This window comes from Cuculus canorus, chromosome 2 (assembly GCF_017976375.1).
Source record: "Cuculus canorus isolate bCucCan1 chromosome 2, bCucCan1.pri, whole genome shotgun sequence".
In the NCBI taxonomy this organism is placed as follows: Eukaryota; Metazoa; Chordata; class Aves; order Cuculiformes; family Cuculidae; genus Cuculus; species Cuculus canorus.
In genome coordinates, this window is record NC_071402.1 from 45,150,629 (window position 1) to 45,169,032 (window position 18,404).

General features: G+C 41.2%; 1 protein-coding gene across 1 annotated transcript in view; it reads right to left on the reverse strand.

Moving 5' to 3' along the window:
* Positions 1 to 18,404, reverse strand: part of MAPRE2 (microtubule associated protein RP/EB family member 2) — a 102,347-nt gene that overhangs the window by 71,800 nt on the left and 12,143 nt on the right. Inside the window, exon 2 of the mRNA XM_054057646.1 lies at positions 3,638 to 3,699. The gene's annotated coding sequence lies outside the window, so the exon portion shown is untranslated. The remainder of the gene's footprint in view (positions 1 to 3,637; positions 3,700 to 18,404) is intronic.

Consider the following 18,404-nt stretch of genomic DNA (forward strand, 5'->3'; position numbering starts at 1 on the left):
CTGAAGGCAACAAGAAATGACTAGAAATAAAGAGTATCATTTTTTTTTATGTTATTGTATATTGTCATGGTTTCAGTCATGGCACAAAGCAGCAACTTAGTCACCTCTGAACAGTCATATGGCGTATAAAGTGAAAAAAAGGCTTCTGTAATATTTTGAGCACAAAAGGTACTAGTGGCATGAAAACTGTGTCTTTTCCTCATTACAGTAGAAAATGAGGTTTCTATTTAATAAATCCCCCAACCACAAGGCTATGTGTTTTTATAACTGTGAATGTATGTCAGTGCTGTTGACAGCTTCTGCGTTGGAAAGGATCTCATTATTAACTTTGAACAAAACCACACGTTATCTTTTTGAAAGCAAAAGTTATGTTCCTGATGAGTCAGCTGCTTAGCTGAGCTCCTGTGGGATAATTTTTGTATTGGGCACTGAAAAAATAAATATCACCCTAAAGTTCTGAATATTTTCAGACAGTACCATAAAAGGCTATCCAAGCTACCCAATTCCCAAGTTAAAAAGGGAATGGAGCTGGTGAGTGTACAGCTATAAACAAACATTCCACTTTGGTTAACTTTGCTGTCTTAGGTTCAAGATTTAGGTCTCCAGTTTTCTCATGTCGGATCAAAAGGAGCTATAAAGCAGCTGTGTCCTATGCAGGACTGACTCTTAAACAGACGTTCTCCACTACATTTTGGGGGACATTTTTTTGGGACACACTCACATTTCCACATAATGAAAATACTCTGGAAGCACTTTGATCAGCCCAGAAGCTCACCCATTTCGTACTACTTCAGTCCTTTGGCTGAAGGTATGAAGCAGCCCTTAGAGAAGTCAGGTAGTCTTTGATGGACATTATGGGGACCAGTTTGGGGAATCAAACAGTGGGGAACTGAATGGGAACCAAAGTGCACTTAGCTAGAAGTAGTATTTTATTCTGTACCAGTGCTAGTGCTTTGAGGTGGGGAGAAAGAAGTGAGAGGAAACCCCTCCTTTGTCTGCTCAGTTTAAGCAACTATATGTACCTTTAGCGTGAATGACCAGTCATTTGGTTTTGTGCAGGGAAAAGAAAAGCTCATAAAAGCCTTTTCATTCAGATCTCTCCTGAACACTTCATCAATTAGTAGTTCATCATGCAAACATACTTTATATACATGTGCGCATATGTATTTTTAATATATTTGCTTTCTCTTCCCCTGTCTCAAATACTTAAATGTAACAGGCAATTCCTGAGCTAATGTTCCAGCAGAAACCATGGGTGTAGGGTGCTAGGGTGTATTGCAAATGTCTTAGTGATAATATATTAAATAAGGAATTGTAACTGCCAAAAGCCCCCTTGTCTGCATCTCATGCATGAGAGTACCTGATGTGAGAACTGTAAAATTCCCTGGATGTTCCAACATCCATCCCTCATGTTGTTGTCATGTAGCTTAAGGAAAAAAAAAATACACCCATTTGTCATGCTCAAAGGTTCTGAAACCCAACCGGAAGGTTTCTTGAGTGAAGACTGAAATATAATAGCATGTTTCATGGATTTGGCTTTTGCAATTGTAATAGCCCAACTAATTCTCTAGCAATATAATGAATCTTCGGTAGTAGAAGGCTGATAGCTAGATCTTTATTTTGACATATAATAGGCCATAAAGACTAAGGGATTTGGAGAGGAAAGGCTAAACAGTAAGCTGCAGTCTACAGGGAATACACTGGAAAGCTGTCTGTTTCTTCAGAGAGGGTTACTCATTGCAGGAAATGTGCACGGGACTGATAAGTTTCTCTTAGACAGGTAGGATACAGTCTGCTTTTATAAATGTCCACTTGGTGGCTGTGTACTATCTCAACGCTCACAGTTTTTTTTTTAAATTTCCTGTTGTTTCAAAGTATTATACTTGTGGCAACACCAGTATAACCACAATGATGGAGCTTCACTTTAAGCAGCAGCACCTACTCCATGCAAGAGTAGAAAGAAATGGTTGAAACCCACTGTAGGTCAGCACAGAGCATTGCCCTGCTGCATTTCCACTTGCCACACCTTCATGGGAAGGAGTGTGTCCACAGAATGGGGACATTACTTTTTCCTAGCTCTTGCTTTTAAGAAGCCTTCTGTATTCTGCAGCTACTGCTTCATTCTCAAAGCATACAAGCCTCTTTCAGCTTTAAATGATATCTGTTTTCCTCCTGAGAATCTCCAGGTGCACTTGAGCCCAGCATTTCTTCTAATTGCTATGAAAGTAACTCTTTTCTCACAGCCTGAGCAACCTGAACTCTGGGGTTCCTCATTTAACTCTCCCTCTCTGTTTCAGCCTTCCCCTTACCTGCCTCTATGCCCGTGAACACAGGCAATTCTTGTATTTCCCAAAGAACTTACCCTGAATAATTTCTCATGTCTATCATGTATCTGGAGAAATCTTTCTGCAAACATATTTATATTTCTTTCAGGGCATTAAATAACTTGGAGCAAATCCCTAGTTTCACTGTGAAACAAGTCTTTAAAATAGCTCAGACAGTCTTTTACTTTTAACTACAAAGCATTACCACGAACTGAAATGCCTCCTACATCCAAAGTGTACGAACATTTTAAGCAGTAGCTGAAATGCAACAATACGTTTTAAAAATGAAGTTCTCCATTCCACAGCCCTAGCATCGTCCAGTGCTACGCATTTTCATCAGTAGCTATGAATAAAGAAACCCCACACTGTATTGCAAACAACTAATGCTGCAGCACGTTTCTTGCCAAGAGAAAAGGTATGCACAGTGTCCAGCACCGTGCAGAGAGTCAGTAGTGAATCTGTTCAAATGGAAGGTTTATTACCAGATAGCCTATAGTCCATTTTGGCAACAGTGAAGATTTCATGTTTAATAGCACCGATGCAGCAGCAATGATATAAAGGGGGCAAGCGATGACAACAGCAGGAAGCCCAGATCTGTTCCAGGCGCATCCTTTCCGAAGGCTTTCTAAACATTGCCACCTTGTGGGCCTTTGATCTCGTGGTATCATTGATCTCTCCACCCTCCGTGAGTGACTCCCTGCACAGATCACACAGATGCCAAGCTGGACGGTTTAAGTTAACATCTGACTCAGGTGGGTTGAGACTTAAATTCCTACAGTCGCAAATTGAAAAAGAGGCAGCACCTTACAAATTCTATGACATTAACCACTGTGCAGTGGCACTTTATGTAGTTTACTCTTCCCACATAACGTTATGAAGGCAGCACTAATAATGTGCAGAAGAGCTAACATTTAAGGAAACAAAAGCAAGAACACAATTTCTCAAAACTCCCAAATGGAAGGGGAGAGAAAAGTTAGATTCATTGTCCACCTCTAGTTTTCCTTTTTTTTTTTTCCCCCTTTTTTTTTTTTAAATTCCTTTCTGCCAGCATTTCCTTCTTACTCCAGTCAAAAGAACCCAAATTATTTCTGAAAAGTCTGTGGCATCTGGTTTAGATTTCCTCAGTTCTCTTTCATGAATGAATAATTTGTGATGACCTAAATCTATTAATTACACAAGATATTGCAAAGATATATCAGTCATCGACACCAAACATATCTAGCTACTGCTTTATAGACACCAAACAAGTTCTTGGGTACTTTCTCAGTCACTAGCACTGTAACAATCACATACAAACACGCAAATGTACTTACTTTGAGCATCCAAACACTTTCCCTGGTTGCCGGATTGAATTATTCCTTGCAGCAATTTGATACTGGAAAGAAAACATGAAAACCTTTAGTTCAACAAGCAAACGGGAAAGAAAAGACTCACTGAATGGTCTTTGTATTGGCTGGGCAGTGATGCAATAGCCATATGCTAAAAATGAAACAAGAGGAGAAGTCCTTCATCACAATACCCTAATTCAGCTGTGTTCACAATAGTTCTGTGTCTAACACATCTGCACAACAATCAGATGTCCCTCTGATATAGTAGCAAATCTATGAGGTCCCTTATGCAGTGTTACATTCAGAGTTTATTCATAATTGCCAGGCACATTGCTGTTTCTTCATCTGACTGGGCTTCTTTGGAGCACAGGCAATCAGTTATGACTGTTGTGTCATGCAACTGGAACCTTGCTGCAGTTGCCTGAACAGCTTTTCAGAGGGGAAAAAAAAAATACCATTGAGAAAGACATGAACTGATACTTGGGAAAGCCTATGTTTTTGCCAAAACACCACAAAAATGCTGGCAATCCTTTGAAGTGTCTCACTTAACAGTGAAATCACAATGCTGCCCACTCGTAACAGCAACATTAAGACCCATTCCCTTCTGTGTTTGTAGATGCAATTCCTACAAATGCTAAATTCATCCTCACATCCTCTCAAGTGCTGCATTACAGGGTACAGAAACCTAAGCAGGAGCAACCATATATGGGTTTCAATTTGTGCCATGAACTACACACTAGGTTTACGTGGCTAGATTTCTTAATTCACCTTCTCAGTCAGCAGGAATATCATTCCTACCAGGTAAATAATGGTTTACAGTCAGACCAGGGCTCTGATTATTTCTTGCTTTGCATTCCTAGCCAACTAGTTGAGACAGCCCAGAAGGGAGGGGTATTCCAAAGGCATTTATCTCTGCAGAGGAGCACGAAACTACACTCAAACAGGATCCCGGTTGAGCTTGGGTTGAATCAGGTCTGAGGGATGCATAAAGCTCCCACAGATGAATTTACCCTGTTTAAAGAGGACAAAAACATAAAGCAATTCTCACTCCGATTCACTACCATCTGGGAAAGGTAAACAGACATTTAAATATGGCTTGTCTAAAGGACTGGATGCCAGCTCCAGGAGCTGTGACTCATCCTGGCAGAGAACTTATGAAGGCTGCTAACAGACTGGAAGGCTGAAGCTACCTTAAAGCCAAACCAGAATGGGAATTAGCTATTAAACATGTTATTGTTTCATTTCTTTGAGTCTCTCCAAGCCTCTTAAGCTTTGCTTTTCAATGTGTTCATATTTTTTTTTTAGCCCCTGCATTTGTTTAATGTGGAAAGTGATTCCAGCACAGCTGACAAACCTCAGGCATGCTATTGGCAAATGGACAGCAAATCCATCAGGAGATGTTGGCTTTTGCTCAAGCAGACCCCTATGAGCTTAAACTGGGATCTTACAGCACTACTCCAGTAATTCCTAAAGATGGGACACCCTTCAGACAACAGTTAGAAGAAGTAATCTCACATCAGAAGGTGTTCACCAGAACTTCTAACAGGCAACAGCAGTGGAGAGGCATGGCAATTCTCTGAGATGCCTGAGACTTAATTCGCTCATGGAATGTTTTCCACACTATACTTTCTGGAGAGAGCAATATTTATGGCATATCGAAGACAGAGATAACTATCTGGTCTTCAGCAAACAGACCTTGGTTTGGGAGTGATTTGAATATTGCCACCACACTGAACTTCCTTCATATAATCTTAAAAAAGAAAACCAGAAGCCCTCGCAGCAGAGGTTCCTAAAACTTGAAAGCTGATGATGATCACAGAATCATAGAATAGTTCAAACACCCCCCTGTGATAGGCAGGGACACGTCCCACTAGATCAGGCTGCCAAAGGCCCCATCCAGCCTGGCCTTGAAGACCTCCAGGGATGGGGCATCCACAGCTTCCCTGGGCAACCTGTGCCAGTGCCTCATCACTCTCATAGTGAAGAAATTCCTCCTTATGTCTAGTCTAAATCTGCCCCTCTCCAGTTTATACCCATTGTCCCTAGTCCTATCACTACAAGCCTTTGTACACAGTTCCTCCCCAGCTTTCTTGTAGGTCCCCTTCAGGTACTGGAAGGTCGCTAATGTATGTACCTCTTTGGTTTGATCTGTACCTATATCTTGGCAACAGCTCCTGACTTCTTGCCTGCATACAGGTAATTTACCTAAAGTACAGGGAGCAGTGTGTTGGCTATGGCCAGGTAATTAGCACTTGCTTGCGGCTCTGTGCAGCAGCACTGCCAGGACTCCACCTGCTCCAAAAACCATGCCAACACCTCAACCTGTACTTCTGGCTTGAGATGCCGGAGCAGCACCCAAGCAAGGGAGTGGTAGGAAACATTGGATCATTAAGGTGGAATTTAATTTAGGTGGACAAAGGAATGCAGCAGAGGTCCTAGTTAGTGGGTGTAAGGAAGTTAACGATGGGGAGCTGGAGCCTTCTTTGGAAGGGTGGAGGGATAAATGTATGCAGTGAAAACAAGAGGTGGAAAGGATACCACATTTCCTCCCACTATGTGGCAGACCACGTGCAGCTCTTAGCTGCAGACACAGGCATCGTATCACCACTCTAGGTAAACTTGCAAGCACAACTTAGTTTCTCAAAACTTCAAACCACAGAGGCTGCACTAATTTTAAAATAGGGTCTTGTCTTCTAAAGAGTCACCTACAAAGACATTTAAAGCAATTACTCCTTCCACACTAATGAACCTAGGAAAAAGGCCAAGGGCTAAAAAGCAAGAAGATAAAGATCTAGAGGATCTAGAAAATGGAAAAGACCTTAAAATGGAAAAAAAAAATCTTTAACAAAAACATAGAGATGCACCTCAGAAAATCCTGTGTAGTGAAACTGGTAAGAAAAGAAAGGATTACATATTTTTTTCAGGACAAACTTATTTGTTCAATGTTTTAAAGTTACGCAGAGCTGCAAATCCCATGTATTAGACTATCTGTTTTCTTGATGGGGTGATTGTGTTGGGGCAAACAGACCAATATTTACTGGTAAATGTTATTAACAAAATTAGGCAATTTTATTAATAGCTGATGACTACCCACACAGTGCATGCTGTTATTCCCCTTCCACAGACCACTCGTGCAACACTTTGCGTCATCCTGCTGGAGCGACTACTGGGAGGCCAAGCCCTGCTGCGGAGTTTGGATTTGTGTGCCACTGACTTCCAGGAAAGCATTCAGAAAGTTCCTCAGGAGGCTCACCTGTTTCTCCAGGTGTATATGCAGCCCTGTACCCTACACTCGCCACTTCCTCAGAGGCAGCTGCTTTTCACAACCTGATGTTGACGCTAGCATCTGCTGGTGGTGGTTTTAGTCAAGTCTGACAGACTTTTGCTTTTTGGAGTTTATATTATCTTGGGATGTTCAATGAATTCAATTAGACCATTGCTCTCCAGGGCTTATCTGGTTTCAGGAGACTTTCATCTGCTTGCCATCAATGCCTATATTTTTCCCCGTGAACTTGTTTTCTACTAGCTATTGCTACATCCACAAACTTAGCTACATATCGAACCCATTCACACAGAAAGGACTTCCATGACAATATCCTTTGAAATGCTGTAAAATATTAACTTAATTCTGAATAAATACTGACACAAAAAAAAGAAAACCACTCAAAACAGAACAAGGAATGGGCAATACTGATATGAGAAAGCAAGACAAAAGCCAAGCAACCAAGTGAAAAAAACACAGTAAAGCAAAGAAAACTAGGTGCAACAGCTTCTAGTAAGCACACGGGATTGTCATACTATGAAAAGTAGTACCCACAGGTGTTAGTTTGAAGGGCCAAGGGGGACTAGTTAGGACAACTTTATTAAGGTCATTTAAATCAAACACCTTCTAGTGTATTTGACAATATTTTCAAGTCTCTGTTTCAGAGGCTGTATTTCACATGTGGGCAGAGCCCAACCTTCTGCTACTGTGTCTCTGCGTAATATAGTAGAAAGTGGATACTTTCGACTATATTAGGCAGATCTTTTCCTCCCCCTTTGCCAAGGGCTGGAAATGTGAAGTTGCATGAAAACAATTTGTAATACAGGCTGACAGTCACCTATTATTGCCTCAAATATCCTATGAGGTTACAGAAAACAACTTGAAAACCAACTTATTTATAGCGACTGAAAGAATTCATGCAAACCCATCATGGCTGCATTCCAGGCATTTACTGAGTGGAGAATAGCTTGACAGAAACGGACAACTCTGAGTGTAAATCAAAACCCATACATACTACTATTTACATACGCTTTCCTATTGAAAAGATAAGCTGAAAGATTAATTTAAAGGCTTCCAGAATCAAAGGAAAGAGCTGCTGTTTTTATGAGCTGTGCATGAATCACAAAAAACAAAACAAAACCCCCCATACACTTAACAGTTGGACAGATTTCTCAACGTAACTGTTAACTAACAGCCCAACCCTACGCCATCTCACTGTTCCTGGGTTAGATCCTCTGCACCTACTCGGGACTGGGCTCTGCAGTAGTATATTGAAGGAACAAAGTCAAAGACTCAAATCTAAGAAATCAAGTAACAGAGCTGAGTTCAGTATTATCTCCAACTCCACAATGATTAGGAACGGCCTGGCTTGACCCAGAGTGCTTCACAAGGAAAGCAGTCCCAGAAGATGCAAGATGCTGCTACCAAGAGCAAGATGGTCCTACCTCTTTCGCTTTCACCATTTCAAACACGGCTTTGTCCCGGTGGTTCTGCTTCTCTGTGAGTGCTCTGATTTCAAGTAATCTGTTGGCATGAAAAAGGTCCTAGACACTTCTTACAAAACTCTGTTCCCTCCCTTTCATTTACAAAGCAACCATTCTGTTGGTCATTTACATATAAAGTAAATCCAAGCATGTCCTACTTAACAGCTTAGTAGGAAAGAACATGCATCCTTTCCCAGGAACACTACTGCCCTGCTTGGGAAGCCACCAGATTTTCTCCTCATAGAGCAGTAAACCAACTTCTCTCACCTCTTTTGTCCTGTCCTGTGCTCTTCCCTCCCTCCTCAACATTTTGGAAACTGGAATGCCTTGGAGACAGTGTTCAAAGCTCTTGCCAACTGCAATGTGCACCTAACCTTTTGCAGCAGCCTACCTGCCCTCCTCCTAGTATGGAGTACCTTTCCTGCCTTCCTGCGCAGTAACTTTGACACACACTAATTATCTCACAACATAAAAAGGGTGTAACAGGGCCCAGTTCATGTGATTTTAGTGAGTGTGACTGATTTGGCAAACTTTTTTTTGCATAACAAACAATGTCAAACCAGTATGTCAAGCAGTAAGTGAAAGACCTAATAGGAAACACAGATGAGAATGCGTATTTATCATTCTTTGTATTTAGTAGCAGGCTGCCATATTACTCTTAGTTTCATTTCAACAAAAAAAAAAATGTTTCTCTCTTTCCTCCTCTTTGAGAAAACAGTCTTCATTCAATTATTTGAGGCATTGCTTTGTTTAAACTTTAGTTCAGAGCCACTGAAGTCTGCATTTCAATTTCTACTAATTAAAAATCAGTTCTACTTGTGTTGTCAGTTCCTACATCTGTTGGCTTTACATTCACCACCACTACCACTTGTGTTAGACACCTGCCTGTGGTTTGCACATGGAACTGCAGTTTATCATTGATGCACTTCTGTATGTACCAACGTATTATGCATTTTAATGTGTTTTTCTGGTAGAGATTATACCACATTCCAAAATACACTTGGTTTAAGAATAACTAGACTTGATCAGGTTTCTGCTTTGTTTCATACACTAGAATAATTTAACTCATTTCTTTTTAATACTTTTTATAAACAGAGTTACACTGCGGTGATGCATATGTTTTATAATGAGGCAAGAAAAGCCAGCACTGACTAAGGTTTCATATTATTAAGTGTTTGGCAATGATGTTGCTGTAAGGCATTCCTGCCTTAACTGTTTGCTCCTTATTTGCATCTCTGGGCTGCCCTTCAGTTCTGCTGGAACAACTCTAAATCCAATCCCACTACGAAGCAGACTCAGAAAAGGATCTATTTCAAAGTTACATTTTTTTGCAGATTTAAAATAATAAATCTAAGGCAATTCCCTGTTTCAGTACACAGCATGGCCCCATCAACAGTTGGGCTGGCAGAGCTGAGAAGGCAGGATCTCACCGGCTGATATCACTGGCCAGGAACCAGTACATGGAACAACTTCACTGAGTGGGTTGAAATACTTAAGCTTTAAAAGCAGACAAACTCCTCGCATATGGTCTAGTGAGTGCACAAAGCAGAACACACATCAGCTTTTCCCTGTTCAACACGGAGTAAGTGACAAGTGGAAGACAGCTAGCACCAGCTGCTTCAGTGCAGGTCAATCCACCACCAGTTTCTAGTATATTCATCGTTTCATGTGCCCAGATTTAGGCTTCATTTTATAGTTGAATTTTTGTAGGCTAATCAACAACCTATTAAAAAGAAGGTTCAAAGAATAAGGATTAAAGTATACGTTCTTTTAAGCTCTTTTAAGACAGCAAAATTTGATGTTTAACATGAAGAGTCCTAAGGGTGTAACTGACATTTTTTGAAAACAAGCCTGCTAAACAAGCATGGTAGGAAGTGCTCAGAGATAACTTTCATAGAAAAGTTATACAGGCAGTTGCAGCAAACTGCAGGAATCTCATAACTTCTCCAGGAATCTAAAACATAACAGCTTCAGGACCAGCAAAATATTTTGAAGAATGAGTTGGTTTAAGAGCTTTAAAAGACAGAAGTTTAAACTCAAGTAGTAACTTACATTTAAATGGCACCCTTCATGGTAACCCCTACATTTCTAGATATGCCTGAGAAAGATGTAAGTAGCTTAGTTTGGGTGCCTGAGATCAGATGATCTGAACCCCCATCTATTATGGGATTAATTTTTCAGATCGGTCTTTAAAGTGAGTGAAGAAATTTAGATGTATCTGAGAATAATCAGCAAAAATCATAGAATCATAAAATAGATAAAGTTGGAGGAGACTTCTAAATTCAACCATCAGCGCAACACCACCACGCCCACTAATGTTCCATTGCTTCACCACTCTTTCAGTAAAGAAATTTTTCCTAATATCTAATCTAAACCTCCCCTGGTGCAACTTGAAGCCATTTCCTCTCATCCTACCACTTGTTATTTGCGAGAAGAGACCAGCACCCACCTCACTACAACCTCCTTTCAGGTAGTTGTAGAGAACAGTAAGGTCAGCCAAAGCAAAATCAGTTCAGTAGTCACATAGAGGGGAATAAATGCTCCTACCAACCCCCTGTTCTAACACACTGCTCTGCTACGAGCACACAGCCATGCCTGAAAGTTGTCTAGCTTACCAAGCTAAGTTACAGAACTCAGTTGCTTTCTGTAATAATAGTCACTCAAACAGTGCCACATTCACTACCTATTTCAGATCAGGAAAGCAGCAAAGATGAGTCTGGAAAGCATGTATGTGAATTCTTCCCCCGGGAAGGTATGGCAGAGCTGGGTACCAGCTAGCTGGAGAGCAACTTCAGAGAAATAATCCCTGGGAGTCTCGGTGGACAGCAAGCTGAAAAAGACTCAGTGGTACAACCTCGCATTAAAGAAAGATGACCCTAAACTAGGCTGGGTGTACAGATTCATGGCAGTGATAATGCCTCTGCATTTAGGGCTTTCGGAAATTAAGTATCTCTGTATTGAGGAAGCACAAACCAGTGAAAGACATACTGGAGCCCAGTCTGCTACACCACGATGGTTAAAGGGGCTGGAGCACACAATGCAGGACAGACTGAGAGTTTGGTTTGTCCAGCCTGAAGAAGGGCTAGGGTGTATGGGGATGCCTCATTGCAACCTAAGGGAAGGGTGTAGAGAAGATGGAGCACACACTGACATTGCAAGAGGCAACAGGCAAGTTTAAACAGGGCAAATTCTGCTTACATGTTAGGAAAAGTGTTTTCATCACAAGGGTGCTTGAACACTGCATCCACTGAGGCTGGGAAGTCTGAATGTCTTTGAGACATTTAGAGCTCAACATGTTCCTGAGCAACCTGATCTGTCTGGGATGGCTTCGAACAGGGGTTGGACAAGGTATCTTTCAACCTGCATCATCCAATGGTTTCATTTTAAAATATTGTAGCTGCAGGCTAGTCATTGCCTGCTTGCCTTACCCAGGAAAGAAAGCGCTAGTTAAGGTACTGTACTGCCACTTCAGATACCTCAGCCCCTGTAACAGTTCTGGCATGCCCTCTGCCTCAAGTTCCTGATGGGACCAACTCAAGGATGTAAATATAGATTCCAGTATCTATGGTGATGGTGAAAACAACTACAGTCTTGTATCTTGATTTTTATTTCCATCTTTAAGAATCTAAATAGAAAATACATAATATATTTATAATAAATAATATATAATATATAAATCAAACTTTTGCTCTTTACAGCACTGGTGAAGCAGAGTTCTTGGACTCCTTTCCTGTGTTAGCATAATGGATTACTTGCAGTCTATTGCAGATGTGCAAACTTATGATGGCTGTAAGGCTACAGTTTGTGGAAATGTACTATGAACCTCTGATTAGATAAGATGCTCTCATGACAGATGAAGACACACTGAAGGGCATAGCATCACCTCATTTGTGCTGCATAGATCACCACATATGCTCTCAGTCATAAACAGAAAGTCAAAAAAGTTTGAGCGTTTCCCTCATTTTCATCTAGTCAATCCCAACCATCCAGTTTTCCTAGGCGGCAAGAGCGAGCCACCTTTTCATAGATCTGCAATGTGACAAGCATCCCTGCATGCCAATCTCTGCTAAAAAGGCTATGTTCTTCTTTTACTTTACTTAATCAGTGGAGAAAAGTTCACAGGTGGTCCCAATGCCAATCACAGTCAGATGGTCATGAAACTCTTTGAAGGAGCACATTTTAGGTCTCCTCTAAACTGCTGAGGGACAGATTCCCTTTAGTAGCTCATGTTTTGAGCCAATCCTTCAACCATCCCCATTTACGAGGTGGAGGAACGGCACACCATCACTTCACGCTCTTCTACATGTATATTGACACAAAGAAGTCAGCTATTACTGTGTTTGGCATAGGTAACATAATCTGAGTATGCTGATAGGATTGGATCCCTTGGGGGAATAAGCAGAGAAATGCTGTTTGGCATTTATTCATGTTTCAAAACAGTGAGTTTTGAAACTACCCTATCCAGGTGGCAGTAGCTCTGATTGCTAAGAGAAGCAGTACTTCACTGACAAATGTAATAGCTACCTATACCCTCAGTAAGGATCTGAAGCCTGCACTTGTAAAAGGTCTCTCAGCGTCTGGGGGTACCCTTGCATCCTGCCTGCAAAATATGAAAGCTAAATACACTGAAGCTTGAAGACATTTGCATTGTGGTAAAGACCACATACAAGTAATTCACAGAGCTAAAACTACAAAATCTGTGTATTTGAAACAAAGGGAGCCAACTGAGCCAACAGAGCCAACTGAGGTTTTGGGATCTTGAGCGTTTACAGAGCTAGACTAGAAAGAGGTCCCTAATTATATATTAAGAGAAACAAAGACTGTCATTGAGGGGTTCTTCAAAGCAGGACAGTACATGAAAGCTGCATAAATACCTTTTACTCCTTCAGTTACAATAACACTGCCACCTGATCACAGCTTGTGAGCTTCAAGTTGAAGGAAAACATTCCAGTCTGTGAGATAAGAATGACAGCTTGTTATCTCATTTAGGTATTCCACGATACTACGCAATCAAAGAAAGTCATATGGGAGAGGGTTCAAATGGTTGGCTGTCAAATTTCAACCTCTCAAGATAATGTTGCTTTGTGTTGAAAAGCTAGTTTGTATTTGAAGTCTACTAAATTAGAAGTTTCTGGGTTGCATTTGTGAGCTGCAGTATTTCACCCAAGAGACTGTAGTGCAAAGCTCACAGGAATTATTGTTTCTTTATGTTGTTCTGCAGACAACAGACAGAACACAGTGAACCAGTGTGCTAACTTGAACGCACATGCATCACTTCTGCTCATTAGAAAAAAGCCAGTTGGGAAGTTTCCAAGTTATTCTAAAGTATCAGGTTGAATTCAAACTTCCACAACATTCTGCTCTGGCAAGCTTTTTCTTCAGCATACTGCCTCTAAGTGCTCATTTGGAGAAGCACTAAAATAATTTCAATAGTGTACACAATTTAAGCGTAGATACTTCTCTCACTGCCTTTCACAGACACTTATGTTTTCTGATTGCTGTTCAAACTAAGCAAGAAAAGTCAGCACTTAACTGGAGAAATGGATACTTTGAATTTATTTGCCATTTACATGCACACAGTTTCCCTAATAGTTGACTAAACTTCTATAGTGGTCTATTTTTCACGTCTAGAAGAAAAAAACTTCTAGCTTAGATTGGGCAGCAAAACTCTGGCAGTTGTGGTGTTTCGATATTTTTGTTTGTTTGTTTTTCCCTCTTCCATAAACCTGCCAGTACAGCAAATCCTGTAAAGAAGACCCTGTCTTACTGTTTCTTCTCAGGCAAGCGTAACCTGTCCTAGAAAACCTAGCCCCTATTAATATTGCTAGATAAGCTTTCTTCTAACTATGGCACTTTCTGTAGTCACAGCTTCCCAGTAGCTGTTTTTCTTTGGAGTAATCAGTGTGTCCTTCAGCTGAGCTTGAAAGAGTGCTCGGCACACCTCCTGCCTTGCACAAACTCACTCTCTTTGCATTCAGGGCTCCCACGATGGCAACTACCAGACATTTTCATGTAGAACTACTTCAACAAACAGTGCTAGATATAAAATATATGCGCAAAAGGTGAACATGCATTTTGGGGCTCTAAATAAAACTTCTGAAAACAAAATCCTTATTTCCCAAGCATGCAGTCATATAACAAAGCCCTTCTCTTTTCAACAAGATTAGTCAGCTATCAGAAGTCCCTACGACAAGATACTACCAAACTGAACATGTCCAAGGTGAATCAAGGTAGTAACTTGCGGAACAAATGAGCAGCTGGATAGTGTCCACAGCTGAAGCATCCATCAGCAATTGAAAGCAGGTCTCACTCTCAGAAGCCAATGAACAGTTTGTGTGCACTCATGGTATAAGTCCAATTTTTCTCCCTTTTTGGTAGTCAGCTTGCTTGTTAACTCGCATAGCAAAAATGCAAGATTCAACCTACGCTTTCCCATAAGACTGATTTCCCTGCAGGGCCTGTTTCAGACTTTGTTGCCACTTTCTTACGCCCTTCCACTCCTGGTCAAAACATGCCACACCTTCCACATGAGTCAACAGAGCAGGGCAGCATCTCCCACAGCAAGCTGAGAAGCAGCTGAGAGGAAAGCCCTGCTATGCTTTTGCAAACAGTACACTTCAGAATAGGGTAGAATGCTCAGAGAAATACAGTTTTGATCAAAAATATTATTAGGATATTGCAACAAGCTGCATTTTAGCTTGAATTAACCAGGTCAGGCAAGGTCACTTCTGGTGAAATATTCACAGGAACAAATTCTAATTCACCCAGATATTTAGTTAACATATGCAAGACAGCTGGAAGTCTTTGCAATGCTCTCAAATGACACTACTTGGCAGCTTATCAAACTAAATGCCTTTTGCCTGTCCAGAGCACTAACACATCATTTTACTTCAGTGTTATTCTGTGTTCCCTTAGTGTAATGTACTGGTTTTGAGAAACTGCTGTGTCCCAGAGAAGATTGCCAGGGTTCAGCTTTCCCCCTCCTTTTCAAAGACAAATTGATGTTGAAGTTCAATTTCCAGAATATGCAAATGACCGAGATAACATGTTTTGACATACAACCAGCATAAAGAATACTACATCCAAAGCTGTCCCTGCTTGAACTAAGTGACATGATCTAACATTGGGAAGTGAACTATTTTTTAATCCCAGAAATACTCCCGTTTTCTTTGGTCAGCACAGATGCTTGCAACCTTTACTTCTTTAAGTGCTGTGTTCTTTTCCCTACTATTCCATGCAGGAAAACAGGGCATGCAAGCTAGTGTAACAGTTTTCTGACACTAGAAGTCAATAAATTCAGAAACTCAAGTTGCTGCTTCTTTTACAGCCAACTTGTTGGTTTGGAATAAAGCCACACACTTCAGCAGTCCACATCCCAAGAAGCAGTGGGCCTGTCTCTACTTGATACCAGTGGAAAGGCATACAGTAGCACAGTTGAGAGCATCCAACTCAAAGAGGTTTTATGTTTATACATACACAGAGAGCTATTTATTTGACTGTTGTGGCACTTAGCTGTGGGTGCATGCCAAGGGGCAAGCTGGGAGTGAAACCCCTCTGTGGCCAAAGTGATACACAAGCAGACAACAGGAGATACCCATGCAAAGTACTGGGCTCATGCCAAGGACCTGAACCAAAAGGCAAGCCCAGCAAGAAGTAAAAAGAAAAAATCCCGGGGACAGCACAGAATTTTTTTCATCTCCAGAAGCCAAAACATTAGAGAACTAGAACAGATAGGAGGTAAGGACCCTACTGCACAGGATACATCAGGTGCATAAGGTATAGATTATTCAAGAGCTTTAATCTCACCTACCAAATCACTCTCTCCTGTTGACAAGTGCTTTTTTTTTTTCTAACATGTATTTTTATGTTCTAATAAAATCAGCTTTGTGGGCTGGAAGCCTCTAACACTAACTTATGCTAATGCAACAGAAAAGAGTGGGTGGTTCTCCCATAAAGCTCTGGCCAGCTCCAGGTCTCGCTGCAGCACTCTGCAAGCACACAGGGTGATACCCAGCTCCCATCAATTACTTCTGGACAGGCTTGCCAGCACATTTCAGGACCAGCCTGTACACTTAGGCCTATGAGAAAGGCAGAAATGCCATTCAGTTTTACCTCAGACGTTGCTCTGAGAAAAACTTTTTCTGCAATTCAACATTTTAGAAGCAAGCTATCAAAAGTAAAGAGGTGATCACGAATAAAAATACAAACACCACACTACACAGGAAATAACTCAGAGGCCCTCTATCCTGTACCACCAATCATAAATGGATGTATTTACACTACTGCATAACATATACATTTTATTTAGGTATAATTGTGTATTGATGAATTAAATAAAACCTGGAATAAGACCTTCACAATCAAAGAGTGAAAGGCAGCACCTCAAATTTCCTGCAGTACCACACAGTGAATGCTGTAACAAAGCAGCATCAACTCCTCTGTGTCACATTGTTATAATGGACGGAAACTGTACCAGTAGCTACACGTTCCTTTCAGAGAAAGACAAGAGATATTACTGCCATCAGTCAGACAAACATTTCTTGTTGTTCTGTTCCACAGCTACATAATAAGTTCCCTGTCACTTGACAAGCCCATCACAGGATTTCTCTATCTGGTTTTCTAACATGATTGCTTGTTTTCTGTAGTCTCTGCATCTCAGTGAAGGATTATTGCTGCAGCAGGAACAATACATCATTCTATCGTCATACATAGGACGCTAATCACATTCTTTATCTGTCTTGGCCTTCAAGCATCTTACAAACACAGCTCAAAACTGTTGTCTCAGGCCATCTGACTGACAGTTATATCTCTTTCTCAGTTTGTTACGTAGATCTCAGTTATCTAAAGAGACCTTTCATTGTATACTGCATCGTTTGCAACTTCTTTTCCAGCTTGCACAAAGGAGCTGCATTTCAGGCTTCTTTGTGATGCTGTTATTTGCATGATTGTCAGGTGGACAACAACTGAAGAAACTCAAGTGTACAACCTTTATCATTTAAGCTTAAAAGCTTGAACTAAATTAGGGTGGCAAAAGCCAGCTGACTTCTCTGACAGCACTACTCTGAGGAAAAAGATTATTTAAGAAAATCCAGTCATGTTAGAGGAACTACAGTGATTTTAGAATCTGTAAACTCCCTCTGATCTCATGATCACACAACCTAAATAAACAATTGAACAGGAGAATCCATAGCAGTGTGCTGATTCATAAAGCAGTAAGACACCCAGCTAAGCAGGGCCAGCTCTGATCTTCTCAGTGGTACAGTTAAAACTGAATTTGGTGGACCCTGGGAAGCAGAAAGGAAAAGAAAATGCATTTGTGTTCTCATCCAGGAGTCAGAAAACTCCCTTTCTTACTGGTAGCAGAAGGGATGATGGGAAACAAGGAGAGACACTGAAGACTGCAGGGCCAGCAATGTTTAAAATGCGGGCCAAGACTCAGAAGCTGCCATTGTGACCGGGTTGCTCTTCTTCCACTGTGCCTTCTTCATCCTGCTGGGAACCTCCCTCTTTCCCTTAGACCACCTCAGGCCACCCACATCAGCCCCTTCCCCTCCACAACTCCTCCACTCCTGCACTCACCCCAGCTGAACCTGCAAGCTTCCCCATATCCCTCCCTCAGCTTGGCTCTGAAGGCACTCGTGTTGCTGTGCATGAATTAAGGAGGGAGAATCCAGAAAAAAGACTTAATTTTAGCATCCACCCAAATAGGCACAAGTTTTGTGTTTGTATCTTCTCATAGCAGAAGTATTTAAGTGTGAAGGGACTAACAGAATACCACATCAGAGCAATCCAGCTGTCAGTGTCAGCCTTCATACACCACCTCAAAGAAATAAATTAATCGGAGACTGTCATTGCCCATCTGCCTCTTAATTATTCAGCTCAGCACTAAGACATCATCTTTGTGGACTTACTGCCACAGATATACAGCTCCAAAAACCAAAATCAGGAGATGAAGATGGCACCCTTAAACTTGCAGTTCATCTACTCGAAAGTAGGCTTTTGAAGA